This window comes from Schistocerca americana, chromosome 3 (genome assembly GCF_021461395.2).
Source record: "Schistocerca americana isolate TAMUIC-IGC-003095 chromosome 3, iqSchAmer2.1, whole genome shotgun sequence".
Taxonomy (NCBI): Eukaryota; Metazoa; Arthropoda; class Insecta; order Orthoptera; family Acrididae; genus Schistocerca; species Schistocerca americana.
Genome location: NC_060121.1, coordinates 90,402,931 through 90,416,475, shown reverse-complemented (window position 1 = coordinate 90,416,475; position 13,545 = coordinate 90,402,931).

Sequence of the window (13,545 nt, the reverse complement as noted above, 5' to 3'; positions counted from 1 at the left end):
TAAATCAAGAGTGCCCCTTTTTAACACTATTTCTTTTTACTTCAAATTTATCTCTGCTCCCATCTGTTGCCACCCATTGGGCTGCCAAAAAATGTGCAAAACATATCTTCTGATTATGTATATAAAATCAGTAGGATGACTTGTTTATATATTGAAATTTGTCTGTGCTGCATTTATTTGCTAGAGTGCACATGTTTTCTCATGGTGGAAATAGAATAAGAAACAATGACATTTCATTTGTGTTGGACAGAATGTGTGTTTGTCTGAAGCACTTTTTCCAGAGATCATTCTTCCTATAATGGAGGAAAAATGCAACTGTGGACACTGCATCATGTAATTTCCCATTGCATCCTCCACAGTTACACAAATAACAGCTTTGATAGAGACCATCTGATCAACAACTGGTCATTCGGCCCAATCAGTGCTACCTAAGAATAGCAAGACCATGCACTCAATTTACTTACAAAGTCACAATCTGCCTTACATCACTGCGCCCTTCAGTAATAGCTATGGACTCTAGTTATCGTTATCTTCAGTCTGAAGGTGGGTTTGGTGCAGTTCTCCATTCCAGTCTACCTTGTGCAAACATCCCCATCTCTCAGTAACTATTATTAAATTCATTATCTGTTTAAAGCTGGTAGGAGGCACCCAATAATGATCGTAACAGCACACACACATGGAATGACTTCAGTGCCATCACCTGCGCCGACTTCTGTCCGAATGACTGGCCAGAGAATTCCAGCACTGCAATACCTCATAAGAAACAAGTACTTCTATTTAGTGTGTGAAGGCAGTACAGAAGTCAAGCTCTCAGTACACCCCATGGTCACTGCTCTACCACATTCCTAACATTGCGCGTGCGCGCGCTAGTATGTGGCATTGCTGCTTTGTTTGGACTAAAGCATTCCTTTCTATTATTTCCCTTACATTAGCATAAAGACAAATTTTCTAGTCATCAGTAATGATACAAGATAGAAATGATACAGGATAGAAATGCTCAGTAGCGTTCACATACTAATTGGTGCAAGTGAGTGGGTAATGCACATTCGGCCAACAACTGATTTTTATGGTTTGGCATGTGGTACCCAAATGTTTTATTGTTGAACCTTCTCCGTTGTATTCAAATGCTGCACAGTGATGAAATGATCATACTTCATCACATTGTCAGGTTCCTGAGTGCCGTGATTTGGATCATCGTGAATTAATGCATTTAGATGATCATCAAATGCTGAAGGTCTTTCTGAAAATGTAGAGTCAATGTCGAAACAATCATCCTTTAAATGAGAAAAACATTTTCTTGTCATGCTCTGTCCCATTGCATTATCCCCATTCATGGTGAGAATGGCACCATTGAAAACCCTTATTCATATACACCACTATTCTTATTTTGTCCATTTAGCAATTTTAAATTTAAATTTACCAGTGCTTCGCGTCAACCTAATATTCATGGATTGACTCTTTACCTAAAGATGTCTGTCCACATTAAGTGGGAACAAGGTAATGTACTTTATAAAAATGTTGAAAAAGCACACTGTATCCTTTGGGCCCTAGGCATAAGAAGATAAGACAGTTCACAGCATTTGCCATGAAAATGGGAATGAAATAATATTGAAATACATGGCCTGGTTCATTTTGATTGTAACTGGAATGAGTATGCCCACATTATGATATGAAAATCAACTCCAGCTTGAACTACACTCTGCACCAGTGGCCAAATGGAGTGTTCAACCTGCAATGTATGACTCAGTACTTTGAAACAGAGGCTGAATAGTGACTCATGTTGTGATACACGCCTCCAATGAGCTAAGTTTCCGTTTAATTGTTTGGCCTACTGATAATGTGCAGCCATATGTGCCACCATGACCAATAACCCGTTGCAAGGTACAAGACTCTTATCTTACATTTTCTGCAGTTCGCAAGGAAACAGGTTAAGACAGATTAGCATTTTTGGAGTATGGAACACATTGTCATAAGAAAAGTGAGAGACCCATGTCTGGTGCCTTTCAGGTAGAACATTTTTATGATACCTCTTTCTATATTGTCTTAAATGGCTGCGAGTTGAACATTTTAGACATGTTACGTAGCCCATGTCGACACAAATTGGGGAATTTCTTCATGGTGTGGTCACGTCCATCTCCAAACATGATACTTCCTTTATGCCATTCTCTTGCACCTCGCATGAACTGTTTCCTCTGTGGTGATTCCATATGTACCACAAGACTTTAATCAGCTCTGGGGATAAGAGCGGAACTTGTAACAGTTCTAAATTAGGTCCAACATTTTCTTTTAAGGGTGTGACATTTTCCTTGTACAAGCTTAGCTGGAAGTAAGCATCTATTTCTAATGGCAAATCTTATTTGTAGAGCATTGGAGCACCAAGTGATTCCAGGTGACGAAAGCTGCACATGATCTATCCTTTCAAGAACATTTGTTGTGAAGACTAATCTGACATCAGTACGTTTTAGTATTGTGGAATTTTTTTAGCATATGTTATGACCTCCTTGGGGACATGTGACCTCAGTAGGTATCAACACAGTGAAAAATGTAAATGAGCAAATACCAAAGAAATTGTAAAGTTATACTCATTCTGTTCATGAGAGATCCAGATGGTGCAAGACACTCATTGTGTGGACGTGTACAAAAGCCTTCTTGAAGGCAAGGGACATAACATCAACCTGGATGCCAAACTGAACAAAACACAAGCTTACAAGATTATTAGTTCAGCTTTGTTGTCGTTTGATACTTCTTAGCATGTACGAGTCGACAAAATGTTCTTGGTAAGTAGTACTTTTGATTTGTATGAAGTTAAATTTCGTTGCATCCCAAGAAAGTATGACAGCCATTGTTCACGATACAGAAATTTCTGTACCCATTCTGGAAATATGTACTATTGTTGCTCAGGCAGCTGAACAGCCTCCAGTTTGAATCAGTCCTGAAAGAGCACTAACTGTAGGAACCACAGACATTCTGCATGGCCTCATGCAAGTATCTGAAACTTATCTTTTTATGGTATAAACTGCAAAATTAAGCAATGAAGGACCTATGTTGGCTGTTTCTGAGCTGTGTATACATATTTTGATATTCACACTAATGCATATGACATACAAAAGACAGTATCATGCTTTTACTACTTTGAAAAAACGGACAGCAGCACTTGTTCATCTTGACAAGAAAGGCATACAGACAATGTTTGCTACTTGCTTCACAATGTTCACATTCCCATTGTTGCCATGACCTATACTATGCAACGCCATGTGAAGTCCGAAGACCATTATTTTCTGCATTATGTCACATGTTTATTTTCTAGCTGGCCTTACAGCATAGAACTGAATAATAGGACTAGCTAAAGCTCTAATTGCCCAAAAGGCGAAAGTGAACTTTAATTTCACAGAAAAAGAACCTTTTCAGGTTGTGAACTGGAAAGAGACTAAGAATTACTGCATCCAGGAACAAGGTTAGGTAAGTGATAGAGGAGATGAAATCTGTAATTTGCATTATTATAAGAACAAGAATGTGTGGCTCACCGTGACCACCAGCTAATCCCTTTCAGAGGAAGTAACTGATGGGGAAAAAATATTGTGGGTTCCCATGTTTTCTGTAAAAATCTGAGCTGTACTAGCAAACAACTAGCGTAATTTGTTACTGATGTAGCACAAAGACTGTATTCAGTCATAAATGTGCAAAGTAGGATGTACTTTGCAGCTGAACCACCATCAGGTGGGCACTTATTATGCCTTACACTAACACTACAGACCTTGTACACCAAGCTAGCCAGGCGACATGTGGAAATAGTTGCCACAGCTGCACCTAAGCAGAAGGAATCCCTTCCACACCAGCAACTGCAAAAGCATTTAGCAAATGTACCACAAAAAAGTGCAACCTGTGAGCATATACATTGATCAGCCAGAACATTTACCACCATGCATCCAGGTGATAGCAACACCACCTGGTGAGGAATGACAGTCACATAGGTGCACAGCGCATGCAGAATCAGTGACCGTGCTGTCCAAATGTAGAATGGGAAGGTGCGTGAACTGATAATGTGAAATCCCAACTAGTGTCTCCTGACAGTAGTGCGAAAAAGGGCAATGATTCAATATTAGAGATCCCTGTAGTAAAGCAAAAATCAGAAAGTGTTAAGTTATTGGATGATAGTTTCCCTCATGAACTAAAAATGAAATTGTCATCTGAGATGGTAGAGTTTAAAAAGGAGATGTTAGATATGACTGAGCAATCAGAAGTTTCATTTAATTTTGATGATTCTGGTGTTGGAGCTAGTTTTTCGTCACCTGAGTGTGATAAAAAGCCAGCTAGTGAGCAACCCAAAAGATAGTGGGGCTATTGATTTAAATGTAATATTGCAAGCAATAGCTGCCAGTAATGCAAAAATGTCAGCCAGTAATGTTAGAATGACACCTGAGTTAAAATCTGATATGATTGAGGTAAATAACAGGATTGTGGCCAGCCAAACCAATTTTAATAAACAGTTTGAGGCAATGGACAATAAATTAGAATCCAATAAAGCTGAATTAGAAACTTCCTTCAAGACTGGCTGCAAAAAGTTGAAAGAGGATCTGTTTTTTTTTTTTTTTTGGTAGGGTTTAAGGGCGCTCAACTGCTGAGGTCATTAGCGCCCAGTCACTGGTGTTAGAGCACAAGGAACCTGCTAAAACTCAAGGGGATGGGGGGACATCAAAAGGACCTGACAAAGATGCAGATGAAATAAGTAAAAAGGTTAAATGTCTTTGGTCAAGCCAGTTAAAGTTATAAAACGCAGAAGACGAGCAGCTGCTCAAGCGTCATCAGCTAAAACATCCGGTAAGGTAGATGGCAGGGACAGGACAACACGAAATTGACTAAAATGGGGACACGACAATAAAACATGGCGCACCGTTAATGCCTGACCACAAGGGCACTGCGGGGCTGGGTCACCAGAGAACAGGTAGCGGTGGCTAAACCGGCAATGCCCAATCCGCAACCTGGTCAGAAGGACCTCCTCGCGCCGAGATGGTCGGGAGGAAGTTGTCCAAGCAGTTGGGAGCGGTTTTACTACCTGGAGCTTGTTTCCTTGGAGGGATGACCAAGCATCCCACCACAAGGACACAAGCCTCTTACATACATCCCCACAAACGTCAGATGACGGGACACAATGGGAGGCTGGCCGAGGCTGGCGGACTGCAGCCTTGGCTGCAGCATCCGCAGCCTCATTCCCAGGCACTCCTACATGTCCGGGGACCCACAGAAAGCTGACAGAACCGCCATTATCAGCGAAACAATGGAGGGACTGCTGTATTCGTTGAATCAAGGGATGGACCGGATAGGGAGCCCCAAGGCTCTGAAGAGCACTGAGTGAGTCAGTGCAGAGGACATACGATGAATGGCGGTGGCGGCGGGCATACTGAATGGCCTGATAGAGAGCAAAAAGCTCGGCCGTAAAGCTGGAACATTGGTCAAGGAGCCGGTATTTAAAGGTGGCGGTCCCGACGACAAAGGCACAGCCGACACCATCGTCAGTTTTGGAGCCATCGGTGTAAATAAAGGTGTGACCAGCAAGTCGAGCATGAAGTTCGACAAACCGTGAGCAATACTCTGCAGCCGGAGTACCCTCCTTCGGGAGTGAGCTGAGGTCGAGATAAATACGAACCGGAGCCTGGAGCCAAGGTGGTGTCGGGCTCTCACCCTCTCTGAAGGTGGTAGGGAGGGCAAAATCCAATTGTCGAAGCAGGCGACGGAAGCGGACTCCGGGGGGCAGCAGGGCAGACACATATAACCCGTACTGACGGTCGAGAGAATCGGCGAAGAAGGACTTGTAAGAGGGGTGTTCGGGCATAGACAACAGCCGGCAGGCATACCGACACAGCAGTATGTCGCGCCGGTAGGTCAACGGTAACTCGGCAGCTTCAGCGTAAAGACTCTCGACAGGACTAGTGTAGAAGGCTCCGGTCGCAAGACGTATCCCCCGATGGTGGATGGAGTTGAGCCGGCGTAAGAGGGATGGCCGAGCGGACGAGTAGACGAAGCTCCCATAATCCAGCTTCGATCGGACTATGGACCGATACAAGCGAAGCAGGACAGTGCGATCCGCTCCCCAAGATGAACCGCTAAGAACTCTGAGGACATTAAGGGAGCGTGTACAACGGGCCGCCAAATAAGAGACATGTGGAGACCAACACAGTTTCCGGTCCGACGTGAGCCCTAGAAACTTAGTTGTGTCCACGAATGGGAGAACAACGGGACCGAGATGTAAGGATGGCGGAAGGAACGCTTTATATCGCCAAAAGTTGATACAAACCGTCTTCTCTTCAGAGAACCGGAAGCCATTTGCCACGCTCCATGAGTAGAGGCTGTCTAGACAACGCTGGAGGCAGCGCTCCAGGAGGCATGTTCTCTGGGCACTGCAGTAGATCGCGAAGTCATCGACAAAGAGAGAGCCTGAGACATTAGGTGGAATGCAATCCATAATTGGATTGATCGTGATGGCAAAAAGGGCTACGCTCAAGACGGAGCCCTGAGGCACTCCGTTCTCCTGGAGGAAGACGTCTGACAATACGGAACCCACACGTACCCTAAACTTTCGATCCGTTAAAAAGGAATCAATAAAAAGGGGCAGACGACCGCGTAGGCCCCACTTGTGCATAGTGCGGAGGATACCTCCTCTCCAACAGGTATCATAAGCCTTCTCCAAGTCGAAGAACACGGCTACCGTTTGGCGCCTTCGCAAAAAGTTGTTCATGATGAATGTCGACAAGGTCACAAGGTGGTCAACAGCGGAGCGGCGGCGACGAAAGCCGCATTGGACATTAGTAAGTAGTCGTCGAGATTCAAGAATCCAAACTAACCGAGCATTAACCATGCGCTCCATCACCTTACAGACACAGCTTGTAAGAGAAATGGGGCGGTAACTAGAAGGAAGGTGTCTATCCTTCCCGGGTTTGGGTATAGGAACAACAACGGCGTCACGCCAACGCATGGGGACCTGACCTTCGGTCCAGACGCTTTTTTTTTTTTGTGGTTTTAGGGCGCACAACTTCAATGGTCATTAGCGCCCTGACTACTCTAAGAATGCACCGCGAGGCACAAGTTGACCACAACAACTAAAAGGGAAAACACGATAAAAGACAGACTGACAGGCATATGATTAAAAAAAAACCGCATCATCAAATTTCCTTAGCGAGGTTTGTCAAATTGATAAAACGAAGAACACGAGCAGCTGCTCGTGGGTCATCCGCTAAAATGGCATCGAAAGTATTTGGCAGGTTAAAATCGAGGCGCAGTGTGTTAAGATCTGGACAGGACATTAAAATGTGTCTAGCCGACAGGCATACCGACAAAGCAGTATATCGCGCCGGTAGGTGAGTGGCAATTCGCCAGCGTCAGCATGAAGACTCTCTACGGGACTGGTATAAAATGCTCCGATCGCAAGTCGTAAACCCCGATGTTGTATGGAGTTGAAGCGGCGTAAGATGGATGGCCGTGCAGAGGAGTATACGAAGCTCCCATAATCCAGCTTGGAGCGGACGATCGACCGATATAGACGAAGTAGGACGGTTCGATCCGCTCCCCACGACAGACCACTGAGAACACGGAGGACATTTAAAGAACGGGTACAACGGGCGGCCAAATATGACACATGTGGAGACCAGCTAAGTTTCCTGTCAAATGTAAGGCCTAAAAATTTGGTAGTCTCCACGATTGGGAGAGCAACGGGACCGAGTCGTAAGGACGGTGGGAGAAACTCTTTGTATCGCCAGAAGTTAATACAGACCGTCTTCTCGGCAGAAAAACGGAAGCCATTGGCGACACTCCAGGAGTAAAGACGGTCAAGAGAACGCTGAAGACAGCGCTCCAGGACACGTGTACACTGCGCGCTGCAATAGATGGTAGAATCGTCCACGAAAAGGGAGCCTGATACATCAGCTGGGAGGCAATCCATTATTGGATTGATCGCGATGGCGAAGAGAGCGACGCTCAAAACTGAGCCCTGTGGCACCCCATTCTCCTGGCGAAAGGTGTCTGACAGGACAGAACCCACACGTACCCTGAACTGTCGATCCATTAAAAAGGAACGAATAAAAAGAGGGAGGCGACCGCGAAGACCCCATGCATGCATGGTGCGGAGAATGCCCGCCTTCCAACAGGTGTCGTAAGCCTTCTCCAAATCAAAGAACACAGCCGCGGTCGGGCGCTTCCGCAAGAAGTTATTCATAATGAAGGTCGACAAGGTAACCAGATGGTCAACAGCAGAGCGGCGCCTACGAAATCCACATTGTACATTGGTAAGTAGGCGTCGAGACTCGAGCAGCCAAACCAATCGAGAGTTAACCATTCGCTCCATCACTTTACAGACACAGCTGGTAAGCGAGATAGGTCGATAACTGGAAGGCAAGTGCTTGTCCTTCCCCGGCTTAGGAATCGGGACAACAATAGACTCGCGCCAGCATGCGGGAACATGTCCCTCAATCGAGATGCGATTGTAAGTACGAAGAAGAAAACCTTTACCCGCAGGAGAAAGGTTCTTCAGCATCTGAATATGAATAGAATCTGGCCCTGGAGCAGAGGACCGTGATCGGCCAAGTGCGTTTTCGAGTTCCCGCATGGTGAATGGGGCATTATAACTTTCACAATTCGAGGAGCGGAAGTTAGGTGGCCTAGCCTCCTCTGACTGCTTGCGGGGGAGGAAGGCAGGGTGGTAATGAGCGGAGCTCGAAACCTCTGCGAAAAAGCGGCCGAAGGCATTGGAGACAGCCTCAGGGGCCACAAGGACGTCATTCGCGACCTTCAAGCCAGAAACTGGTGAGTGGACCTTAGTGCCAGATAGCCGGCACAGGCTACCCCAGACAACAGAAGAAGGAGTAAAACTGTTGAAGGTGCTCGTGAAAGCAGCCCAGCTGGCTTTCTTGCTTTCTTTGATAATACGACGACACTGAGCACATAATCGTTTATAATTGATACAATTCGCCACTGTAGGGTGGCGTTTAAAAGTGCGTAAAGCACGTCGACGAGCACGTAAAGCGTCTCTACATGCTGCGGTCCACCAGGGGACCGGTACGCGACGTGGAGGAGAAGGAGGGTGAGGGATGGAATATTCAGCAGCAGCGAGAATGACTTCCGTGAGGTGTGCGACCTGACGATCGCAGCTCGTAAAGGTTTGATCCTGAAAGGTCGCCCTGGAAGAGAAGAGCCCCCAGTCTGCCTTGGAGATGGTCCAATTAGAGAAGCACGGAGAGGGGGTATGCTGCAGGAGATGGATAACACACGGGAAGTGGTCGCTCGAATATGTATCAGAAAGTGCATACCACTCAAACCGGCGTGCAAGTTGGGGAGTACATATAGAGAGGTCTAAATGGGAATAGGTGTGAGATGTGTCCGAAAGAAAAGTAGGGGCGCCAGTATTGAGGCAGACAAGATCGAGCTGGTTGAAAAGGTCTGCTAACAAGGAGCCCCTCGGGCAGGATGCTGGAGAGCCCCAAAGGGGATGGTGGGCATTGAAGTCTCCAGTTAACAAAAATGGTTCAGGAAGCCGAGCAATAAGTTTCATCACGTCTGCCCTGGTAACGGCAGATGACGATGGAGTGTAAACGGTACAAAAGGAAAACGTAAATGTGGGGAGAGTAATGCGGATGGCAACTGCCTGCAGGCCGGTGTGCAACGTGATGGGATCGTAGTAAATATCATCCCGGACCAGCAACATAACCCCTCCATGAGCTGGGATACCTACCACAGAGGGTAGGTCAAAACGCACAGAGGTGTAGTGTGCCAAGGCAATTTGATCGCATGGGCGGAGCTTCGTTTCCTGGAGGGCTACGACGAGCGGACGGTGCAAGCGGAGCAGCAACTTCAAGTCCTCTCGGTTGGAGCGAATGCTGCGAATATTCCACTGAATAAGTGCCATCGTAAGAAAAGGAAGATGAGAGAAGTGGTCACCTCGAAGGCCGCTTAGGGCCTGGCTTCGAGCGAGCACTGCCGCCGCTATCAGTAGGCGGACAGTCATCGTCCATTGGGTCTATAGGGTCATCGGCCATCTCGGGAGGATGGCCGGGAGTGGGAGCTTCCTCCGCAAGTGAACGGCCAGATGTACGGCTACCAGCGGTGCGGCCAGGCGAAACGGATGACGGCCTGGGGCGGCAACCGCTGGGTGGCGCAGGAGAAGAAATGCGCCGTGGCGGAGAAGGAGAACTGTGCTTCCTATGCGCCTTTTTGGAAGGACGTGTAGTGGAAGTACCGGTCGATGGCTGGGAGGTCGAGGTACGGAGGAAGTCTGCACGGGATGGTTCCTTCTTGAAGGCCCGTGCATCTGACTTCTGGGTCTTCGTCTTAGCAGAAGCTGAGGAAGGTGCTCGTGTCTGTGGGGTGATGGGAGGAAGAGGAGACGTCGACCGCGCGATCTTAGCACTGGCCGAACGGACGACCGTGGTGCTGAAGGTCAGATCGCATGTCTGGGTTGCTACCTCCCGGGTAGTCCGAGGAGAGGCGAGGACAGTACTGTATGTCCCCGCTGGGAGCAGCGTGGGCTTCCTACTAGCCAATAGCTTCCGAGCAGCCGAGGTGGACACTTTCTCTTTGACCCGAATTTCTTGGATACAGCGTTCTTCCTTATAGACAGGACAGTCACGGTAGGATGCGGCATGGTCACCCTGACAGTTCACACAACGAGGAGACGGAAGTGGACAGTCACCCTCATGGGCATCCCTGCCACAAGTGACACATTTAGCCGCATTGGAACAAGACTGTCGAGTGTGATTGAAACGCTGACACTGGTAGCAGCGCGTAGGTGTCGGGACATAGCGGCGAACAGAAATAACCTCGTAGCCCGCCTTGATGCGCGATGGCAGCTTAACACTATCGAAGGTCAAGAAAATTGTCCGGGTCGGTACAAGGTCATTGTTGACCTTTTTCATGACCCTATGGACAGCCGTCACGCCCTGCTCAGCGAGGAATGATTGAAGCTCCTCGTCAGTCAATCCGTCGAGGGAGCTAGTATAGACTACACCACGAGACGAATTCAAAGTTCGGTGGGCCTCCACCCGGACAGGGAACGTGTACAGGAGGGTGGCCAGAAGCAGTTTTTGTGCCTGAAAGGCACTCTCAGTTTCTAGTAATAAGGTGCCGTTACGCAACCTAGTACAAGATTTGACAGATCCGGCTATGGCATCTACGCCCTTCTGAATAACGAAAGGGTTGACAGAGGAAAAATCCTTTCCGTCCTCAGATCGAGAAACTACGAGGAACTGTGGGGCAGGCGGTAGTACTTTTGTCACTGTTGGCTGGTCACGTTTCCGTTTTTGGGTCGAAGTCGAAAGAGATGGAGTAGAATCCATTGCGGAGGAAGCCCCCATGATTGCCAGCGTCTCCGATGGCGCGCTCCTTCCTTGTGGGGACCCTCTCAGAGGGCACTCCCGCCTTAGGTGAATGTTTACACCTCAGGTCACACCTCCCGAGAAACAGACGGAGGGACCAATCGGCATGGTCAGAAGGTATCAGCTCAGGCAATCACCCCTCCCCGGGCCTGGCCTTTACCAGGGGGTACGCGCGTGCCTTACATGTCTACACAGGGCGGGGACTTACGCGTTACCCCGTCACCGGCTACGCGTGCGAACGCGTGGGTCGGCCTTCAGGCACGCACAGGGAGGAAGGAAGAAGAGGAAAAAGAAGAGAGAGAGGGAGAAAGAGGACAGACTGTCTCAAACGCCGAGGCGGAGACCAGAGAAGGCAAGGAGAAGAAGGCAATGAGAAAGCAAGGAGAAGAAGGCAATGAGAAGGCAAGGAGAAGAAGGCAATGAGAAGGCAAGGAGAAAAAGGCAATGAGAAGGCAAGGAGAAAAAGGCAATGAGAAGGCAAGGAGAAAAAGGCAATGAGAAGGCAAGGAGAAAAAGGCAATGAGAAGGCAAGGAGAAAAAGGCAATGAGAAGGCAAGGAGAAAAAGGCAATGAGAAGGCAAGGAGAAAAAGGCAATGAGAAGGCAAGGAGAAAAAGGCAATGAGAAGGCAAGGAGAAAAAGGCAATGAGAAGGCAAGGAGAAAAAGGCAATGAGAAGGCAAGGAGAAATCAAGGGAAAGAGTAAGGAAGACAGTGAGGTGGAGAAGAGCAAAGAAAGGAACCAACAAAAGGAAGGAAGAAAGAAACGAGAAGTGAAAAACCAAAAAGACCACGATGATAGGTCGTGGAACCGTCCGTCTCCGGACGCAGGCGCTAACTACCCCCGTAAGGGGGATGGACTCCTTTTAGTCGCCTCTTACGACAGGCAGGAATACCGCGGGCCTATTCTAATCCCCGGACCCGCAGGGGGGGGTCCAGACGCGATTGTAGGTACGAAGAAGGAAGCTTTTGCCCGCCGGAGAAAGGTGTGCCAGCATCTGAACGTGAATGGCATCTGGCCCCGGAGCAGAGGACCGGGACAGTGCAAGCGCACGTTCGAGTTCCCGCATAGTAAAGGGGGCATTGTAAGTCTCCAGATCCAGCGAGTGGAAGGAAGGTCGCCGAGCCTCGTCTGCCTCTTTCCTGGGAAGGAAGGCAGGATGGTAATGGGCGGAGCTTGAAACCTCCGCGAAAAAGCGGCCAAAGGCGTTGGAGACAGCCACAGGATCAACAAGGACCTCATTACCTGAGGTCAGGCCAGGTACTGAGGAGTGGGCCTTAATGCCCGACAGCCGGCGCAGGCTACCCCAAACAACGGAAGAGGGAGTAAAACTGGTAAAGGAGCTCGTGAAAGAGGCCCAGCAAGCTTTTTTGCTGTCTTTGATGACACTACGGCATTGCGCTCGGAGTCGTTTGTATTCAATACAATTCGCCAACGTAGGATGGCGGCGAAAGGTGCGTAAAGCACGTCGTCGAGCACGGATAGCGTCCCTACAAGCCTCGTTCCACCAGGGGACGGAAACGCGACGTGAAGAAGTAGTACGAGGTATGGAACGTTCGGCAGCATTGATAATAACAGCCGTGAGGTATTCGACCTGTGTCACAACTGGAAAAATCGCGGTCCAGAAAGGTCGCCAGGGAGGAGTAAAGTCCCCAGTCAGCTTTCAGTATGTTCCAGCGTGAAGGACGTGGGGATGGGGTGTGGTGCAGGAGACGAACGACACAGGGGAAGTGGTCGCTCGAATAGGTGTCAGAAAGGACATACCACTCGAACCGACGAGCAAGAGTGGTAGAACAAATCGAGAGGTCCAAGTGGGAGTAGGTATGTGTAGAGTCCGAGAGGAAAGTCGGGGCGCCGGTATTGAGGTAGACAAGATTGAGATGGTTGAAGACATCCGCCAAGAGTGAGCCTCTTTGACAGGATGCAGGAGAGCCCCAAAGGGGATGATGGGCATTGAAGTCGCCAAACAATAAGAACGGCGGGGGAAGCTGATCGATCAGGTGCATCATGTCAGCCCGACTAACAGCAGATGACGGTGGAGTGTAGACGGTACAAACTGAAAAAGTAAAAGCAGAAAGAGTAATGCGGATAGCTATTGCTTGGAGTGGGGTGGTCAATGGGATGGGATGGTAATAGACATCGTCCCGAACGAGCAACATGACCCCACCATGAGCTGGGATACCGTCCAC